Genomic DNA, 22,414 nt, shown 5'->3' with positions numbered 1-22,414 from the left:
GATGTTGCAGAACAAAGCTGAGAGAATAAAATATACTACCAAGCCTTCCAACAATATTTGGCTAAAAATCTTTCACGGTGTTTCCATGATTCCACCGGAAATTCAGATTTATTGTTTCAGAATTAATTGTATCACTTCACATGCATTTCTGTTTTAAGGAGCACAGAAGAATGATATATGAATGATGTCAGTATTCAGAGCTTAAATCCTTTTTTTACTGCAGGCTAATAGTCATGATTCCATGCAGAGCCATATGCAGGTTTGGGTATAAGGATTGCAAGGCATTTTAGACATTGGAGATTGTATTTAAAAAAAAAATATATTAGGACTGGAACATCATTCTTTCCCACTTTATTCAGTGCTGATTGCACACAGATTTATAAATGGGAGTAGAACACTTCCGGAAAACACGACTTCAGTTTTTACATCTGCAGCACACAGGTGTTGAAATGAAAATCAATTTAATTCTTAGGGTATCATTCTTGGGAGGACCGTCTGTAAGTTCAAACACTTTTCATCTGTCTATCTATCTATCTATCTATCTATCTATCTATCTATCTATCTATCTATCTATCCATAAATTATTTAATTCCATGCCAGAAAATATAATCTTCCTACTGGGACAAGAGTAAAATTTAATGCCCTGTCAAAAATCCAAGCATTTATTGTAAGGAAATGATTCAGGAGTTACAATATGTCACCTAGCATCTTTGAAAACTTAAAGATTGATATAGAACATTAGAGGCACTTCATTGTGGGACCTCCAGTCTATCCTGAACTTCTGGTTAACCTCAGTTTATCCCTCTGGACATTTATGTTCCTTAATAATCTGTTTAAGGACTTTCATCAATGTAACCTGTACAGCCTTCTCCTCTAAGATTTTCTCACTATATTACATTTGCTCTTAGAAAAGGTCTTCCTAATGTCTAAACTGTATCTTTCTGGCTTCAAGATCATTCCTTCTCTCTCTCTAGTGAAAATTAAGAAAGAATTGCTGTCTGATCTTGAATACCTCTTTATGGCTTCAAAGAATGCTGTCGAGCAATGGTTTATTCCTCTCTGCTCTAGAATAAAAGAATACCACATTGACTTTTTCTCATAGGACTCATCTGCTAGACTCTGAGTCATTCACACTTCTCTTCTCTACAGATCCCCTTCAGTAATTCCACTATTTTTTTCCTGAAGTAGAAGGGTCAGGAGTACAGTACTCAAGCTAATCCCCCACCAATATGGAGCAGAAAAAAGCACTATTAATCCTATGGGGGACTTCTTCTTCTGCTTCTTATTAATTACTCCAGTAGGAGGCTAGTGATTTTATTTGGCAACAGCATTCATCTTCATCTAGTTATCCAAAATATTTTCATGATTTTTAATGCAAAATTATGATTATTGTAACCTATTGTCACCTATTGCTTTTTACCTTGATGAAAAGCTGTTATGACTATCTAGCACTGGGTGTTTCTTTCCTCTTCCTTATCAAGGCTACATTTTACTTGAAATACTTTCAATTTAGAAAATAAATGCTTGGTTTGTAGGTCTATGAAATATTGACTTCTGGTTGCTGGCCGATGGGGGAAGACAATGTGTGTGTATGTATCAATAAATGTTTAATAATATACATGTAGTTAGGGAAGGTATTATTTTTCTGAAACTCTAACTTGCTGAAATTCCCCTTCCATTGAATAATTAAAATAATACCAGCTGATGACAAATTAAGATCTAATCTACCTACATGAAAACACCAACAGAAATTCAGAGTTCGCCATCATGATTTTAAGAAATAGGTTTGGTCCTGTAGCAATAAGATGGTTAACAAGGAAAGACAGACTCATTCTATCAGATGCATAGTTACACATCAAATGAGCAGAGATTTTAATGAAACACTGCCAAAACCCAATACTATTGTTGTTATCTATGATAAATTACTGAAGAACAGCTTCCAATCAGGAAAAGAGAGAACAGTTGTCAGACAGGAGTCAAAATAAACAAGAAATCCTCATCCCAATAACATTATTCTCCCTCCAAAATATTGTCAATAAAAAGTCCAGTGCTGCTTTGATTTTCATGCAAGTTATTTTTTGGTACGATTATAACATTTTTATAAAAATTGCAACATACAGGATTGAAACTAATTAATTTTTCTTTTGATGAATTCAGGTAATTTAGTTTGAAATAATGCAGTGCAGCCAAATTTTCTTGCTGGTCCATTTTACAATTATTTAGGATCCTCATGAACTGGGCAAAAATAAGAAAAATATCCCAGAATGAGACGCACAAAAGTAAAAGCTACACATGCCATTAAAAAAAAAAAAAAAACAAAAACCAAATCAAACCAACTTTTTCCAAAGTTAAACATTTATTTTTAACCTATTTCTCCTTATCTTCCTGTACGTGATTAACGCAGATTTTCCAGCGCTGAACCTTCAGGTACCAACTGCATTCCCTGAGCATCAGACATGGGCGAGCAAAGCCACCATCCCAGCGCATCTGTTGGCCAATTCCAAGGCTGAGTCCTTGTCCAAAGCTGAAGGTGGCTTGGTGCCAGTCGTGCTCCAGCCCAGCCTAGAGCAGCTGCAGGGCTGCTGTAAACTGCTGCTTGGCAGAGCTCCAAGGAGCCGATCTGCCAGCTGGTGACTGCTGAAGCAAAAAATCCATTCATCTTTTTCCCTTTTATTTTTCGGTAGCTCAGCTAGAACCAACAATTTCTCTGCCCCAGAAATCCCCAATGCCACTCTATAGTCTGCCTAACTATGGACTCAGGAAATGGGCTGCAATTAGGATGCAAATGGGGTTCTGAAATTTCTTTCAAAAGTAGCCCATTTTAAATATATGCAGCAGAAAGAAAAGGCCTCCTTTGTTGTTTCAAATATGTCTTAACCTTTAAGCAAACATCTGGATTTGAATTTCCTGATGATATTAAACACACTCAAAAGAAGTGCATGCCTTCATGCTTGAGTCTATTTCTCAAAAAGGAAAAAAAATTATTTTGTTAAAATCTGATTGGCTATACAGTTTTAGTCAGTTTGTGTCATGATCACTTCTGTTTTAAGGTACATAAAGTGAGAAAGTTCAAAATAATTTAGCTTTGATTATTGCAAACTAGCGTTAAATAAATTAAGATTGAACCAAAATGGGAACTTAATAATCTTAAAATATTCTTTCCATAATTTTTGAGGGTTCATTTTTGTGATTGTAAGTCTAATAACTTTTTCTTATATAAAAACCCAAGCCCCTTCAACAACCCAGTGGTAAGTAATGAAAACGTACTTCTTTTACAGAAAGCTCCAGAATGAGACGTTATAAACAAAACACTGCAGCCATTCATCACTTTCCATTTTCAAAGCCAATGAGTGAAATCTGACAAGAGTTAACAACAAGACAACACTGCTGCAGGACATTTGAAAATTAATATTGTTTCTGACTGTCTGGTGATAAAGCACTAATAAAAAATGACAGGAAAAGACATGAATTACAAAAACACCCCAAAAAGGGTTCAAATTTTTAAGATGTTTGTGCCCAGAGGCATTTGGGAGTCTTAGATGACTATAATGTAATTCTTACAAGTACAGAAACTTTCTTAAATACATCATTGTGACAACAGACATAGAGAATAAAACCAAACAAAACATGCTCTCATCGGTGTACCTGCTGCACCCTGACAACCAAACAATGCTGTAGCTCAAGAACATGGTTTTACCACCCCAAAGGATTTTACACTTTCAAAGGTGTTAATGGAAGCACGCTACAGAGAGCAATTATTCTGACAGGAACCTGAAGACTTTCTGGATTCCGTCATGTTTTCTACCGCTTAATTATTTTGTGTTTGCTGATACACAGGGAAGGTAAAATGTGTTCCCCAATGTAATATTTACTACGTGGCCCAGCATGGCTCCCTTGGTCCTTGTCAGATCTCAGTTGGATTGCAGCACCTGCTGCAGAACTGTCCCAATTTGCAGCCTGGCCCAGACTCTTAAAATATAAAGCAACATAAAGGAGTACAGACACAAAACAAGGCGCTATAGCTCTATATTTCTTTTGAGGATGGAAAGGATGAAGCCCTTCATGATGCTTTTGAATTTATACACCTTCAGATGCCTTTTGCAGTTCTGACAGTTTATAAAAGTGCAGATCTAATTTACCAAAACACAGGTTAACTCAGTGCTTTGATATGCCACATCTGTCACTATGTCAGCTTCTTAATTTCTACACCTCCTCACTTTTGCGCTTACCAGCTTCCAGCTTAGAGATGATTCAACACAAAATGTAATTTAGCTGCAGCAGGTAATTGTTCTTCATTCAAGTCTCTTAAAAATCACTCACTCTTATTGATTTCAGTAGCATCTGGACTGAGAGTGTAGCTTTTACAATCCAGACCTGCATCTATCGTACATCTCATGCTGCCTTCTGGCAACACAAGACAAATTAAAGAAATAAAGTCCAGCATGGCAAAATAAGGCATGGACTTTATCAACAGGTTATGGGTAAGAACCAGCTGCTGTTCAATTTGTCAGCTCTACTGCTGTTCTTTATAAAATGAATGGCGTCAACATAAATCACATTTTTCTTTCTGCCTTTCAAACACTTTCATTTCCTTACTGAAAGCAAAAATTATGAGATACTAAAATGCTGCCTCTTTGCCATAAGACCATTTAAACAAACAGGCAAATGGAATAAAAGTTAACTATAGTGGTGAGTTAATATCCTAAAAGAAGTTTATGGTAGTGAGGATACAATGTGATAAGTAACAGACTGAGTGCTTAAAATGATCTTCATCTTCTCACAACATGGAATTATCCTTGACAAATTTTATTTATCTGAGTAATAATGCATAGTTAAGATAACAAGGTGTAAAAGATGTAGTGCTGTTTTATAAAGCAGGAGGAAAACAGCAAAGAATTTCCCATTAAATTCTAGTAACAGGAAGTCACTGCTCTGCACTCTCAATACTGCATTTCGAGGATTAAGTGGAAGATTTTTTTCATCAGTAAAGCTAAGGAGAAGATTCACCATTTTACAGCTGTTTACCACACCTTCCAAATAAAACAATTAGAACTTTGCAGCTGTTAATCACGTTCTTCAAAAATACTACAAAATTCATTTAGACAATACTAAGTACACCTTTTTATACACTATGACTTAAAATTTTAAATAACCCTAAAAATACTTATGAAAATGAAAGCTACTCAATAGTGTGGATCCTTCAATGACAGAATTACCAAACAGCAGGACACTCTATGTGAAATAACAAATCTTATGTTTCTCAGTCTGCATCTAAGATCTCCCCCAAGAACAGAAAGTCAAAATGGAAAAGGTAATGAACTTTTCTTTTATTGTGGATGCAATGGACTTTTAAACACATTTAAAAAATCTGTTAAATCTCTAATCTCAGAAACATCCTATCTTAAGCAAATACGAGCTCCCCTGTCTCCAGCAATTCTCATAACACTTTGCTCCTACAGAAGCCTTTAGCATCTTTTTTGCTGATCTTGTATCCCCTCAGGTTCTTCGGGCAGTCACAGCTATTGCAGCCAGCAATGAGAAGAATCTCTTCATTAAGCTCTTTTCATGCACAGGCTCCACCTTTGGTTATAGTCAGCAGAGTCTAGAATAAGATGCCCAAGCCAAACTCGCCCTTGGACCACCCAGGCTGCATTCCAGGGAACTGGATAGGCCCCATGTTCACCCAGCACATCAGGTCTCACTGACTCTGTGCAACCCAAGAGAAATTAGGGCCACTTATGCCATGCTTTTAGCTACAGTCATATAAAAACCCACAGGTGTGTACAGTCAAGGTCCTCTGAAGCATAACATGCAAAATGAACTGATGGGAAAGGAGAAGTGGATCCATGGGAACACAAGGGTCACTTCAAAAGACCACAGTTTGTGCACTGTGGGTAGTGAAGTAATACACAAAGGTCTTGAGGAAACTCTAAAAGAGTTTGCTCAGAAATTACAATCTGGAAAACTGCACAAGTGCTAATTAGCCCTTCTGGAAGTGTGTGCTACTCAGCTGACATTTACTGCTATGCAAGCCAAGCCAGTATTCCTCTACTGCATTGGATGTGCCACCTATACATGATCAGCTGTTTGAGGATCTCTGCCTTGTGCCTTACCTATTTTACTGTCTGAAAGATGTCAAGTCCATTTCTAGCCTCAGGCCTGACATGTGATCACCAAAACCTGATTACTGTACCTGTAGATCATCTGAGTTACAACTGACTTGTAGGTGGCAAGTACCTTTGACAACTACTAATACATGCATGCTTACTCTTTACTAAGTTTCCAATTATACACTTATGTTTTCTTAATCTAATATCACCTATCATGATTTCCCAGAGTATTAGAAATTTCATATATAAAATGAATTTCATATGAGGATGTATTCCCTTAGATAATATACTAGGAGACAGCAGCCTTAGAAGTGGTAGTCTCAGGAAGATTTTAATATGCATTGTACAGGTACTTATTTCCTCTATTTCTCTATATCTGAAAAATACTTCTAAGAAAAGAAAGTAAAACTATAGATACTTTGCTTACAGATGTTATGTTTAGGATAAGAATACTAATACTTTGGCATGTGAGGCTTTTGCTTTAATAGCTTGGGCATATTATAGGGTCTAAAAAATCACCTCTCTGTATATTTTTTATATCCTACCTTCTGTGAAGAAAATAATCATATATATCTGTCTTTGAATTCAGGACTTTCTTGTCTAGCTTTCAATTAGTGAATGTCACAAATCAGATTTCTAATGAACGCCTGCCTTCTGAAATAAGCACTGCTTGCTTTCTCATAAAAGAACACACAAACCCCAGATGGATTGTACTTAGCCAACACTCATCTTTTTCATTACATTATTTAACAACAATAAAAATTCTTTATATTAAATTTTCATAAATGAGTTCCACAAATTAGCATCCTTACTGTTGAAAGCCATAAGGGCTGAACTTATAACTACAGCAGTGGAAATTGCACACATTGGCAAATGATGATCAGCTACTGTCATATTAATCAGCGACACTGACCCTCAGGTCAATAAACAGTCTGCAAAGGAGAAATTAGCAGACTGATACAAAGGGCAAATTTTATCCTGATGACAAGGAAAGAAATCCTAATTACCCTTAAATTGACTTGACTTTTTATTTTTATGATGAGGTTACTGAGACCATGATAATCTTGAAGGGAAAGGGAAAATATTCTATTTACTTTAATATCTATATATGAGGGCACCTGTTTTAGGAATGAAATATCACAAAGTAGTCAGATTTTTTTATCCCAAAAGTAAATTTCTATAATTAAGCCTTTCCTTGTGGCTGGACCAAAAAAATTATAACTATAATCAGTTCCTAGCCTTTTCTTGTTTAGTTTAATGTGTTGAACAAGATAAAGAAATTAACTCCTATGACAGGATGAAGCATTACTATTCCAGAAAGATACTGACTCCCTGCTGTAGGATTCAGTCAGGAAAAGAAACCTGTATGAACTTTGCACCATAGCACAATATGCACTGAATCAGACTTCATTCATAATGGAAAAATTTTCCTTATAATATTTTCTTCAAAGATCTTACTAACTACAACAGTTATAAATTTATGCTGAGTGAACCATTCCATGCCGAGTTTTTTTTAAGGCATTGGCAATCTTAGAAACAGCAAAATAATAAATAGGATTCTCTTGGAATAGGGAATATCTCTACCTTTTTTTCTTTTTTTCTGTTAAACCAATGACCCAAGAATGTTTTGGCCTTGTTGGTACGGAATTGGTACATATCAATTCTGTTCTCTAATCTCCATCTGTCAGCATCAAATGTATTTACAGCAAGAAAATCTTGTCAGAGAGAGGAAAGGGACTCCCAGACAAGAGGTATAAGTAGTTGTAAAGGAAATGTGACCTCCAAAAGGATTCCTCACAACTGATTTACGTGAAAGAGAAGCTGCTTTAACAAAACAGTGTTTGCAGTTGAATGATGTAATCACAGAACAACAGGATGATTTGGGTTGGAAGGGAGTTTAAACATCACCTTGTTCCAATCCCCCTGCCATGCCCAGAGACATCTTCCAGTAGACCAGGCTGCTCAAAGCCCTTTCCAACCTGATCTTCAACATTTCCAGGGATAGGACATCCACAGCTTCTCTGGGCCATTTGTTCCAGTGCCTCACTACCCTCTGAAAGAATTTCTTCCCATTATCTAGTCTAAATATCTTCTCTTTTAGTTTAAAACCATTCTCCCTTGCCCTGTCACTGTCTGTGTAAAAAGTCACTCTTCCTCTTTTTTCTAAGCCCCCTTTAAGTACTGCAATGAGCTGTAAGGTGTCCCCAGAGTGCTCCCTTTTCCAGGCTGAACAGTCCCAAATCTCCCAATCTGTCTTCATGGCAGAGGTGCTTCAGTCCTCTGATCATCTTTCTGGCCCTCCTCTGGACATGCTCCAAGAGGTCCATGTCCTTCCTGTGCTGGGACCCCAGAGCTGTTGCAGCCCTGCAGGTGGGGTCTCACCAGAGCAGAGCAGAGCAGAGGGGCAGAATCCCCTCCCTCCCCTGCTGCCCACGCTGCTTTGGATGCAGGACATGATCCAGGACACGTTTGGCTTTCTGGGCTGTGAGTGCCCATTGCTGGGTCATGCCCAGCCTCTCACCCACCAGCACCCCCAGGTCCTTCTGGGCAGGGCTGCTCCCAGTCCATTCTCTGCCCAGCCTGTGTTTGTGCCTGGGATTGCCCTGACCCACACACAGCTCCTTGCACTTGGCCTTCCTGAACTTCCTGAGGTTCCCTTGGGCTCCCCTCTCCAGCCTGTCCAGGTCCCTCTGGATGCCATCCCTCCCTCCAGGGTGGCAGCCACACCACACAGCTTGGTGTCATCACCAAACCTGCTGAGGATGCTCCTGATCCCGCTGTCCCTGTCACCGACAGCGATGTTAAAAAGGGCTGGTCCCAACACCCAGCCCTGAGGTCACCGCTCTCACTGAGCTCCACCTGGGCACTGAGCACTGACCACAACTCTTTGGGTGTGACCACCCAGACAGCTCCTTTTCCACTGAGGGGTCCCTCCATCACATCCATGTGTCTCCAGTTCAGAGACAAGGATGTCATGTGGGACAGTGTGAGATGCTTTGTACAAGCCCAGGTAGATTTTGTCACTTGCTCTTCCCTAAACCAACTGCAATGCTGTCATAGAAGGCCACCAGATTTATTAGGCACAATTTGCCCTTAGCGAAGCCATGCTGGCTGTCACCAACCCATTACGTTCTAAAAATATCCAAAACCTTATCTTCTTAACATTTCTAAATTGTCAATAGTTGGCAGTGATAGAAAATTCCCCTCACTGTGTAATTTCAGACAAATCCAGTTTCACATAGGTAAAATAACCCATCAGATAAGTACATGAAATAACCTCTTTCTGCCTACACTAGTGGCTTACACAAAAGAAGAAAAATATTTGATAGCATTTTTACTATACCTCTCAAAGGATCCATTCAGTTCTGCTCTCTTTAACCCAGCTAGTGCAGGACAGCATTCATTATGAAACACACTACTCAGTGTCCAGGAAAATTAACTCTAACAAGGTAAAACAATTGCATGCATTTAATGTATTTTAAGGCCAGAAAATGCCATTCTAATCATCTTGTTTGCCCTTCTCTGTAGTGGGAGCCATAGATTTCTCTTGGCAAAATCAGGTAATTCAGAAGAAGAGGTGGAATTACAGCATAATTTAGAAGACTAGAAGTTACAGAAAATGTATTTTATTTCTTCTTAATTCACTAAAATATTTTTAGAACAATCCTATCCAGGTCCTTCTTGGAAATGTTGCTATATTTTGGTGACAAATAGCATTGAACAAGAAAAATAGGCATATTGCTGCTGACAAAACTGCTGCCAGGAGATAGTGTCCCTACAGAGCAGAGGGGACTAGTGTCTAAGACATTTGGGAATATGCAAGTCTTGGAGAAAGTGCTGGCTGGATTTGGAGCTAAGCCAGTCTGGAGAAAGTTCTGGTCATTTAAGTAGTCAGATGTATGATTTGAAGGCCCAATTCTCTTCCACAAATGATTATACGGGATGCACGACCATGAGGAACCCAGTTCAGCCTTCAAATGAGAAAGAACCCAAAACTTCAAAAAGCCCCAAACCTACAGTACCAAGATACTTAGAAAAGTAACTTCCCTTTCTATCTTACTTTCCTGCAAATATGAGGGAAATTAAAAAATGGCAGTTATTTCAAAATATTCAGCATAAAAATCTCCTTATTTCCTTCAGCAAAACTATATTACACAAATTCAGCAAGGGAAAATGAACAAAAGAAAACAAAACCAACCAAACAAAAACAGCCACTGAAACTTTATATTTTACCTTTTTTTCTAGGAGAACCGACATTAAAAAAATTGGCAAAAATACTGGAATACTTCTGTTGGTTTCTGCTTCTCTATTCCAATGCCTAGCCTAGGGAAAGTTAGCCAGGTATTTCATATTATAGCTCCAACTTTCTGTAATGAAGCACATAGGAAGGCACTGCCTGTTACAGTATACCCTTTCTTTGTAAAAGTTTACAATTTATTTTCTTTACAATTTTTTTTTTCTTTCTTTCCCATTGTGTTAGTTATTCACTTGAAAAAAATCACACACGATTTGCTCATCACTGCCACCAGGGCTCAATCTCAGAAGTAGTGCTTTGTCCTAAATAAGACCAGAAGATTTTACAGCTAAATCTAGCAAGGAATACAAACTTTTCCAAGGGGCATGTGCATTCAGCAGCTTAAGTGGCACGACCTGCATGGTTTGCAGTCAAACCATTCAAGCAACAAATGGCTCTCAACTCAAAGCACTCTCTAGAGGACAAATCTCTGACCTATCAGATTTTCTGCTGCAAACTGAAATCCCTTTGAAGATGAATTCCCCATTTTCCAATCTTGTAACTGTTATAGATATTCTCAGTGTTTTCCCTCACCAGCCAAAACAGCATATTTTTACATGGCTGCTTACCTACAAAGGATCAGTTCAATGTCATCCACAGGCAATGAATCTGCCTTCTGGTTGAAAGGTACCAACAACATAAACTGGCTGAAAATTTAGCCAATACAGCTAAAAATTGAATATAGCCAAAACTGTGCTTCAACTCAGGAAAGCTACAAGCTGGATAAGAAAACTCCAGACAGACAGCAGAACTGTCTAAGGCAACATCCCAGACACTCCAATTAACTGTACAGGGAGAAATAAAAGATGAGCAATGTTTGAAACTCATGGAGGAGGACAATGTGAGTGCACACACTCAACACACACCTTGAGGATTGATAAAAGATAGTCTCAAATTTGACTGACATCCACCAACTCCTAAAAACCTATAAAGCACACACAAGTCCCAGAATATTCCAACCCAAAGCAGGCTCTGTAGGCTATGCTTACCACACACAGGTGATGATTATTTGGGAAGAGATATCTTACAAGCTGCCTGTCTCACCTCTGGATTTCTGCCCCCCAGCCATTGGCAAATTGCTCCCCTCACTTTTCTAAACCTGGCAGGAAACAAGGAATACTCTCTAACTCAGGGCACACACCCACTCTGCTGCCTCCAGACATTCAACTAGTGCATGTCACCTACATTTTTGTCTCTTCAACACAATCTCTGTTGTGATGTGGAAGATACTAGTTTGACAGTTCTTTGCTCTGGTCCCAAAGTAAAATCCTTCCTCAGCTGTGGAAAGAGAGCTTGATTAAGCAGGGCGTCCCGGAATAAAAACAAATATGCTGATGACTTTACAACTAGGTGTGCTGACAAAGCACCCTTGTCTTATTAGGAATCTCAAGGAGAAATTTTGAAAAGCACAATTCACAAACATTTTCCTGTCAACCAGAATATAATAAATCAAGTTTTGGGGCACTGGAGCACATTGGAATCCAACTCAGCCTATTTGTCCCAACATTTATCTATTTTACAGCTGCCAGAAGAGTCCCAAGATTACATTTCCATCCAACTGGCTGAGCAATTGCATGGAGAGCCATGAGTAAGCTCAGGAAGTTTGGCAAGCGGTAGGACACCCACCAACTGGTACCTGCCACGTGCAATAAGCAGCTCCCAGGCTCCCTGTCAGAGCAGGCTCAACAGCTCACCTCCACAGGCTAAACAGGTTACCAGCCAGCCCCTGGCTCTTCATGGAGAGGAATAATTACACATTCCTCAGCAGACAAACTGCCATGCTGACATCTGCCTGCACAGTGCTAGGGAAGGAAATGAAATGTAGAAGCTCTACAGCAAGCCTGGTTACCCCAAACCTCCAAGACAGCCCAGCCACCCTGATCAGTTATCCCTTAATGCACTGAACATGGCTGCTTTGGGAACACTCAGGTTCAAGAAGCAAACCTGTTTGATCTTTCTCTTCCTTGCCCTTCTCTTTTTCCACTTCCTCATTTTTCAGGAGGCACAGCTACAAGGAAGAAGAAGTTCCAGCTTGCAGTTGCTTCTATGCCAAAAATCCATCTGCCCAACAGTCACAGTGACAATATGTGGAGTAATGACAACAGAAAATGTTGAATGTGCCTGAGTGCCAGGCTGCAGTGCAGAGAGCTGCTCCTGCCTGGAGCTCCAAAGAATTTGAACAACCCTGCCAGAAGAGGAGCAGACTACCAAAGCTGCAGTCATGCTCTTTCTGCAAGCTTGACCAGGGACATGACACCGTGATTCCCCTTCCGTGAACTCTCTGCTCCTGAAATGTGGGAAACACACAGACACTTGAAATCTTTCCATGAGATGCAATGATCTGTGGAGTAAATTGGGTTGCCAAAACACCCTCAGACTGACTCCTTTGCAAAATGGGTTTGAATTGAAATGGGGATCTTACCTTTTCAAACTGCTTCCCTTTAAATTCAGAAAGGCATATAGGAAAACTAGTAATAAGCAGTTGCTGTGGAGAAAGAAAAGCACTTTTAAAGTGCTTTTAAAACACTCCTTTCAGTACCTGAAGAGCAATGCTGAAGGTGTATGTGAATACATGTCTTTAAAGGTGAAGAAAAATACATCCCATGCCAAAGCAAAAATGAAACTACTTCTAAATGGCAGAAACATAGATTCTTCCTTTGCTACAGAATTTATTTATTTGAAAAATAATCTGCATTCAACAAATTTGATTTCAAGATAAAAGCACCATTGCTTTGAAACCATAATGGTGGATTTATCCAAATTTATGCTGTAAGTTCAACAACAAACCCTTATGACAATCTATAACCAAAATGACCAACTGTAAGTTTTCACTAATATTAAAACACATGATCCTGAAAGCTCTTATAAGGACATATAATATTTTATTTTTCTTTTTTTTTTTTTAACCAGGTAACAGTCACTAAGCTTTATTCTAATTAAATTTAAATATCATGATATCACCTTAAAATAAGATCAAGCAGACTATCTTAACATGAAGAAAAAAAAATTATACCTACAGTTCAAACTTCCCTCTCTAGGTTTAGTAGATATTTACACAGAAAAAATGTTATTGATTGTTATTTAAGATTCTGCTTAATAAAACGATTTTACTTCCTCCTTGGAGCTTTTAATATTAAATAGTGTTCAAACAATTTTGCCTAGAACAAACCTCATGAATGTAGAGAAGGAAAAACCTCATAGATATCAAAATGCAGAAAGGAAAAAATCCTTTACCCTAGTGAAAAAAAAAGATGAAATTCTTACCCACAAGAAGTGTAAGAACAGGTCACGTTACATTGCACAGGTAATATTTTCTATAATGCTGCTAGAAATGCTGAAATGATGCACTGTCTGAATTTGACCAGTGTAGACATGAAATATTATATTATATAAATATATATATATATATATATATATATGTGTGTGTGTGTGTGTGTATAGCCAGTGTAGATGTGAAATAAAAAGCACACTAAATCTAACTAGTCTACAGTGCCATAAACAATACCTATTATATGCTATTTCATTCTCCTGGGAAAGAAATATATGGTAATTTGCTAAGCTTTTTTCACTTTATTCTTAACATTTATGGCTATTACTGGTAGAAAGCAACAACAGCTTGACTTTTTAGCATGCAAAATGCTTGATCTGAAAAAGACACATAAAAGAAAAATATATGCAGCTTCCCATTTGTACTGTGTCAGCAAAGTCTTTAAATAGGCACTCTAAGTACAGTATGCTAATCAGAGGTGAATCCTGGTTCTTACAAATTATCAGGGGAAGATGAGGAAATGAGGTACGAGAATGAAATAATTTATAGGGGTGAGGTATTAAAAAAAGCCCTTAATGTCCCTATGTTGCCAAGCTTTGTGTGTGCATTCCAACAACTGCAGTGCATTCCAGAGCCTGTTTCAGAAATGCCCCGTATTTAGCAGCTGGGTCTCTGTTCAGGCTGTACTTGTTGTGTTTAACTGTGGTCGTTATTGCTTCGTTCTCAAACGCGAGGCTGTAACAGGATATCTACCAAGTAAGGGAATCACCTCAAGCAGGATATAGCATCCACACAGCATCATTTAAACTTCTAACCTGGGGACTTGGGGTTCTCTACAGGATATTTCTCTTTGGAGAAATCCACACCTTTTAAAACTGAACAACTAAACCAGTTACTGCTATGCTAGCCAATATGGGGCAGAACCCTCTGTGAGCAAAACTCACCCCGCTGTATTAAGCTTTGTACCTTTACTGCTTGACTTTCTGTAGCCATCCCTGCTAATTCCCTTGTGCCAGTGTCAGGGTTTGAGTGGCTATGCAGTGAATAAAGTAAGGAAGCTGGTGTGGATGAAAACTGCATCTTTCCAACCTCCCTCTATGTGGAAAGTTATTTTTCAACCAAACCAGTTCACTGATCAGATGCTTTTTAGTCGCACAAGAAAAGCGGCCAGAACAATCAGCTGAAGAGAAAGAGGGAGATCAAGATTTTTTTAATTTTTTTTTTTTTTTTTCTTAATGAGAGGGCAGTGATCTGGAAAGTGAAAGCAGTTTAAGCAAGAAAGTTTGGTGGAGATCCATCTCCTCCCCTTCTTGAGCTCTGCTGCCAGATGCAGAACACTTCTGCTTCTCTTGTGCTGTGATGCATCAGCGGCATTTGCTCCTGAAGGGAAGAAAGACTCCTGTAGACACAGAGCATTTCAAAGGATCCCAGCCATCTGCAGTGCTGGGATGGTCCCAGCCATCTGCAGTTTTCCCTGTTCATAACTACAACCTTCCCACTCCCAGTCCTATGTCCCTGCTACCTCCATCCAGCCTCCATGGCTATTGGATCTGCCACATTCCTCTCTGAGACTTGTTCCTGGTTCTGGTTTGTCCAGGCATGGAAGCAGCTGCAATTACTGGCTGAACTTTCTCTAAATTATTTCATTCTCATACCTCCTTTCCTTATCTTCCCCTGATAAAAAGAATTTAGGGGAATTTGTAAAAACCAGAATTCACCTATTATTAGCATACTCTACTAAGAATGAACTTTTCTCTATGTGACATCAGTGGGAGTCACCAACTCTGGAATTTCCCAAGGGTACCATCTAACAGGGCTTTGCTGTTAAGGAACTTCATATTACCTGCTTCAGTAGGAAAAAGCCAGAAACATCCAACTATCTTAATTCCTATTAGGCTGTTAAATTAAAGCCATCATCATGGTAAATGTCATGTCTTCAAGTAAATGATCACAAAACCCAAATCAAAAACTAAAATATATACAGAGCCCTTCATAATTCTTTCTTGGATGCAAATTATTAATAAAAATTGTATTGGAATAAACACATTTACATGGGATGTGCATGGGCTCTGCATCATCCTAAAGCATTAGCTGTCAATTGACTGCCACTGAGATCAGATTTGTTTAAAATGAGACATAATATATTTTTCTGTAGGATGACATTTTAAAAAAACAACCTGCAAAAGTGTAATGTATGTATATTTTCCAGGTTTTAAAAAGAAGCTGTAAAGACAAATTTTATTACTAAATTTGGGAGATAAAATTATTCAGTAAATGCTGCTGTGAAAGCCTGCTGGTCACAGGAGGATGTAAAACATTGCTGTCCATACTATGGAAGTGCCAGTTGAAGTATGATGCCAGGTATAAAGCACTTGAGTGTTTCATCTTTCAGAAGTTCAGCTTAAATAATTCCTTTTCATTTACACTTCCCTCATTTTAACGTGTCCACTCATACAAATACTGTCCTCCACTATATGATCACTTCACAAGTATTAATATAATTATTCTGATTACAATCAAGGGAGAAAAGGATGAAATATCAGCTAACAGGCACATGACAAAGAGGAGGATTTTCTCATTCTACACAACAATCTTTCAACCCCAGGACTGACTCAGGCATTCTGGATTCCAGTCCAGAAGAACATGGTTCTTACAACTTCACTGCTTGTAAAAGGTACCTGCTTTTACACAGAGCAAATAAAAGGGTCATGGTTTGTTCTTACAGAAGAGATAATGAAATTTTCAATGCACTCTTATCCTGCAACACCCCAAGGTCCATCTGTTCTGGTCTGGCAGGCATTTGCTTATTTTGAAAATGTGACAGACTCTTTATCAGATTATTATTTATCACCATTACTGCTATTCTCAAACACACTATGCAGTATAGGATAAATAAATCAGAATCGCTTCTATGCCCTGTTACATTTATTGAAAAAGATGTTTCCAAAAATTTTGCAACTTTGAATTACTGTGATATTTCTGTATTGAGAGTGAAGGTAAAAGGGTTTTTGCTCATCCACACCACTCATAACCAAGTGATGTAATGACTCAGACAAAGCTTTTTTCATAATTAAACCTTGCTTTTCTTTGCAGATTTCTGGGAGGAGATCCTGAATTCAGACAAATGACTGCAGATGGTGATATAAAGCTGCACACAAGACAAATGGCAGCTGTGGCTTTCAGGTGAAACTCTGCTTTGTACAGAGCCCTTGTAAGGTCTCCAGAACATTTTGTAGCTGAAAATAGAACTTCACTGTGATTTAAGTCCTTTGTGTGCAGTTGTGCCAGCTGCTTACAAAGAGCACTTGCTCAGTGGATCTGAGCACACACCAACATGACTCTTACTGAAGGTTTGAGGCTTTAAGGAACACACCTAAAAGGCTCTTCTGTTTGGTTGTTTGTTTTTTTACCCCCCTTCTGATATCTTAGTAACTGCAAATATGAGAGATACTAACTCCCAGAAGTATCAAGTGAGAACTTCCTGTCCCTGGCTTTACAGATAACTGAGAAGGAAGAAATTGCTTTTCTTCTTCGCTATGTATACAGTGAAATGTGCATGATCAGATTTTAGAGGCAGATATTGCTATCAGAGTATGTTCTAAGGATGTATTTTAAGTATATTTTTAAGACCATTAAGAACACAACCCTAGTTTTTGAGCTTTTAGAGTGAGGGTGCAAAGGGGAAATCCACCTTTACCTCCCACTTCCTCCATTACAATGGAAGCTCAGACACTGCAATAGAGAATTTGCTTCAATACAAGAATCCTTTCCTCCTTATTTTTATGTCAACTCTCTGAACTCCACACAAAAGGTAGTGGAGAGGTTTCCTGAGGCCAAGAACAATTGTGTAAGGTGCATGTATTCCATACATATATCCTTCCATCCATTGCACACAGTGTTTTTAAAACAATCCAACAGATTTATTTTAATGCTACAAATTTAGGCTATGAGTTTTCTAAAAACCTTGCTTGAGGTTTAAAGTAAAGCCCTCTGAAGCCAGTGTATACCTCCCTCAGTGGTATGAACACATTTGTTGAAAACATCTTTAATCCTACCTCAAATTTCTGGTCTTCTTTGTCCCCTTTTTAAAAACAATTTCTTTAAATTTTCTTCTAATTTCCTCTTCGTTTTAATGATTTATATACATTCACTGCTACTTTTACTGTCACCTCACTCATTCAGAATTGCTTTCCTGTCTGAAAGGGTAACTTTTTCCAACCTACCTCCCCAGGATTGCTAACTACATCATATGTATTAACTTTAAAAATTATGTAGAAATAATCTAATTTGTATTCCCAGGTGCACTTCTATAAAATTCTTAAGGGCTTCAGTTCAGCCCTTAAATTATATAACTCAGTGTTTCTTACCAAGGAATTTACAAATTAACCCACTAACTTTAGCAAGCTCCAAATTAGGCCCTTAATAATTGGAATTTACTTCTGAATGTTTTAATGTGCAGGCAAAACACATTAGGACCCTGCTGGAAAGAAAGCTCCCTAATATTATATTAATATATTAGACATTTTAAAAGAAGAGCTCATAATGCTACTCTGTTCGTGAGTAATATATCCCAAGTAAGACTGAATGCTTAAATGGAAATAACCAAAACATCATTCCTCCTCTCAAATTACTCCAGTAGCCTGGCCAAAATGTACCATTATCATGCAGCAGAACAGCAGGTTGAATTTCAAGAAAATCCCCACTAAATAATTACAGAAATGGAGAAAAACCTCAAAAGATATGTCTAATGATTGAGGTTTGAGATTGAGGTTTGAGCTTTGTAAAGTTTTGTACTAATCCTTAAAAAATGTCTGGAGGAAATATATATGGGACCTTTTGCAATTTCAGTTCAGTCTGACCTTGTCTGAAAGATAGAACATGGTATTTAGTCTTCTGAAAAGTCACAATAAAATGCAATGATGTCATATTTAAATTAAGTCTGAAGACTAGATGCTAGGGAGTATTTCAGCAAAGAGGGTATTCTACATTATTTTTTCCCTGTTGTTTGGATAAAGAAAAAGGAAAAGGAAGCTAATTATTTTTTAACAGAAAGCTATTTCATTTTTATTACTTTATTCCTGAAGCTGCTTCCTCAGAATAAAGCTAATTCAGCCCTCACTGAAACAAATGGCAAAAAGAGAACATCAATGAGAACATCAGTGGGTTGTTGTAATTCTGTGGTCTTTGGTTTTTCCTTCTCCTTCAGCATAGGAAAATGACTGTAGATAACTCAGAAGAAAATCATCTATTGTACTCTCAATATAAATTTGGGATTGTCAGTTCACTGAAAATTGGCACAGTTCTCTAGTTTTACCACACACAGCAGTCAGTTCACCATGTTTTATAAGGGAAAGCAGTTTCATAAAGAACACATTCAATCTTTAGGATGAAACGTGGGGGAGTTGGGATATCATTATGTCTTTAAAATTAGACATGTCTGGATATCTCAGAAGCTAAAACTCTTGTTTGTGCTCTCAAGGAAGGGACACCTGCTTACCTCAGAGTTTCTGTTTAAGTTAAAAAGAGCTGCTTGTCCTAGGACTGCAATCATGCAATGCCTGGATAATGCCAATCTTAGCCACTGGGATTGGGATTCTTTGTCACCCACATTACAGGGGATGGGGAGCTGTTTGGATTGCTGTGGTTTATGACCAGTTCCCTGTGTTCGACAGGCTCTCTTACAGACAAGAATCCAGATTCACCCTTTTTCCTCTTGAAGAAGCAAAATTTATTAGCATTAAAACTGTCAAGTGATTTAATGTGAGAAATTTCACTCTGAAACTGCTCAGACTACAAAACGCTGGTAAGAGTAACAAAAAATTGGAAAAAAAAATAAATGTGGTAACACTCCTATAATAAAGTTCAAGACCATACAACATCTTTTTTTTTTAAATATAATTAAAATGCCATTAAACTGCTTAATGAAATACTAATTTTGTTAGCATTATTATTACTATACACTGAATTGCAGAAAATACTTTTAAGATTCATTTCTGAAACCACCATAGAATATTTTCAGCCCATTTCTTCCTCAGCAAGTACCCAAAGTGTCTCATGCTGTTGATAAGGCTTTTGTAGAGTAGCACAGTCAACAGTCCTCAAAAGAAAACAACATGGATTCTAATGACAGAGTTTGTATACAGTTTTACTCTACTTTAAACAGTAAAGCTGTAAACCTATCATCTTGTGGAAGCCAAAATCAGATCTGGATCCAAACTTGTTTAAAACTCACAGCTTGGAGCTCAGAGAGCTCTGTGAAAAGCAACATTCAAATTTTCACTTTAACACTGTGGTTCAAATTTGCCAGGGGAAACACTGAAACACAACCTCTGTGTTTTCAAGGGAACAAGAAGACAGATTATACCCTACAGGAATTTATTTTGCTATTTTCTTAATTTTGCACAGTCAGATAGTAACGAGAAACATTGCAATTCTCACAAGTAATCAACATTCTGTAATGATCTTGTTCAGAACAATTCTCAAGAAGAAACAGAAGCCCCAGTTATCTAATGCTGTGTAATGAAATGGTCACTTTACACAATGCACACTATTCTCCATCATCAGTCTTACAATAATGCATTACTATTAAGACAATAGTAAAGATTACTCTGCATTCTGGAATTTAATTAAGGAACATTTGTCTATGACTCAGCAATCCCTGGGATTTGTGCTTTTCACCAGATGACAAATTTTATTCTAGCTAAGAAGGCTCCACCACTGTGAAGTGCAAAGGGCTTGTTGGACCCCTGCATGCAGGGCTTGAACTAACTTCATTTTCAAATTAATAATAAAGTGAAACTTCCCTGGAGAAGGCAGTGAAGCTCCAACCAACAGGGCACAGGACACAGCTGAGCCCCTCAGCCAGAATGGCAGTGCCTGGGGCAAAGAGTGTTTGGGAGAGGGCAGAAAATGCTGGGCAGAGAGAGGGTGAGGGGAAAACCATGGACATGGTCTGTGATAAAAACTTCAATAACCTTGAGGGAGGGAAGGGAGAAAGGGCAGAAGGGAAGAATGGGAAAAAGAAGAAAGGGAGGGAGGAGGAGGGAGGAGGCACCTAATTTGTATGTTAGGAATTAAGATTGAACAGAACTTTTTTTGCATTTCTATGTTTGTTCATGAAGCCATTGATTAATGTGCTTAGCATAGCTCTGCTGTTTACATGGTGCACAGAAATATGCTGAAAGCTGATCAACTGGGCAGGTTGAGCACTTGTAATGAATAATGAGATGTAATTTTTGGTGTGTCTCTAAGCTCTATTTCTTTTACTTGGACACAACAGTAACAGTCAAAGAAACTGGCTCATATACTCCTTGAAATTAAAGAAGTTATCATGAAATAATTCCTTTAGAGGTATTTTCAAACTGTATTTCACTGATGTATATGACCTTCAGATTTATTACCAGAGCCATTCAGTACAACCTGAAGTGTCTTTTAGCACCTCAACAAACTGATATCTTTTAGGATAGCAGCATTTCAAACCTCAAGGTTGCTTTATCAGTGTGAATAACAAAAGAACAAATAGGCTTCTCATAAACCTTCTATTCCTGACTTGGTGGGGTTTTTCCTCATAGTTATAGAAAAAGAAAGTCTTGCAGCAATGTAAGTACTGTGCACAGGATTTTGTTTTCCAGATTTGTTGCCTTAAAAATGTATTTTTATTATTAATCTGAAAAGCAGTTTCAGTGTTCAGTGGATATGAAAATGATTCATAATGGAGAGGAAAAGGCTCTTGGGACATGAAGTGCTTCAGGGAAGAGATGAAACATACATACAAAAAGTAAATAAATTCCTTCTCACGGCCCTCTTATGCATTTTTTTTTTAAACAAATATCTACAACACATTCTGTCAATACTCATGTTCAGAACATGTTTCAAACATGTGACACGGGAAAGGTAACACAAGTAAAATTCATTAAAAAGTATCTGGTTTTTAGCCTAGACCAGGCAAATCAAGCAATGGCTTTTCTCAGTCACAGATAAAGTAATTCTCATGTTTCTCTGGCAGCTTCACATTCCAAGAAGGATTTTCTGATTCTCTACAAAAAAAAAATAAACTTGCTAAGTAGAGTAACATAATAGATTGTTTTCAATTCTCTTTTGAAGACAAAGAAATTACAGGAGCAGCACTGCCCATTAACATTTCAGGTTCTAATATTATAATGATAAATCCCATCACAACATCTAATCATCTCATGGAAAAAAAAGCTAAAATTAACACAAATTTTATAAAAATAATTCACATTAGTTGATCACATTTGTGTTTTTATATTGGTTTTTACATGATTCTATGAGGCTTCACATTCACTTCAATAGCACATCTCCAAGAAGTTTTATAAAATAGGGACAGATTCTTACTAGACCAGACAGATTCTTAAGGCACTTTTGCTAACTTAATTCAGTACAGCAGGACCATATGCAAATACAGATGAGTTGTGATGTCATGAGGGTCTGATCCACTAGGCAGTGATGTGACACAACTTGACACTGAAAATCCCATGTGGGACTCCCAGGGCTTTCTCAAAGCTCCTATCTCAATGTTTATGATTAGGAAAGCATCCCAGAATTCATTATAACTTTATTCATCATTATTCATCCCAGAATAACATTATAACTTTACATGTGTCCTGCACATATGTAGATATGTACTGCACACTGAAAATCAGAACAGAACTAAATTTGATGGGTTCTTTATTGCCCTGTCCAGTTCTATTTTACTTCACAGCACTCATGGTGTCTTCTAAT

At 37.9% G+C, this 22,414-nt stretch overlaps 1 protein-coding gene across 4 annotated transcripts in view; it reads right to left on the bottom strand.

The window, feature by feature from the left end:
* CCSER1 (coiled-coil serine rich protein 1) overlaps positions 1 to 22,414 on the bottom strand; it is a 612,090-nt gene that overhangs the window by 9,675 nt on the left and 580,001 nt on the right. The gene's annotated exons all lie outside the window — the stretch shown is intronic.

Source organism: Serinus canaria, chromosome 4, assembly GCF_022539315.1.
Source record: "Serinus canaria isolate serCan28SL12 chromosome 4, serCan2020, whole genome shotgun sequence".
In the NCBI taxonomy this organism is placed as follows: Eukaryota; Metazoa; Chordata; class Aves; order Passeriformes; family Fringillidae; genus Serinus; species Serinus canaria.
The sequence above is the reverse complement of the archived record's forward strand: the minus strand, read 5'-3'. Positions and strand labels throughout refer to the sequence as shown.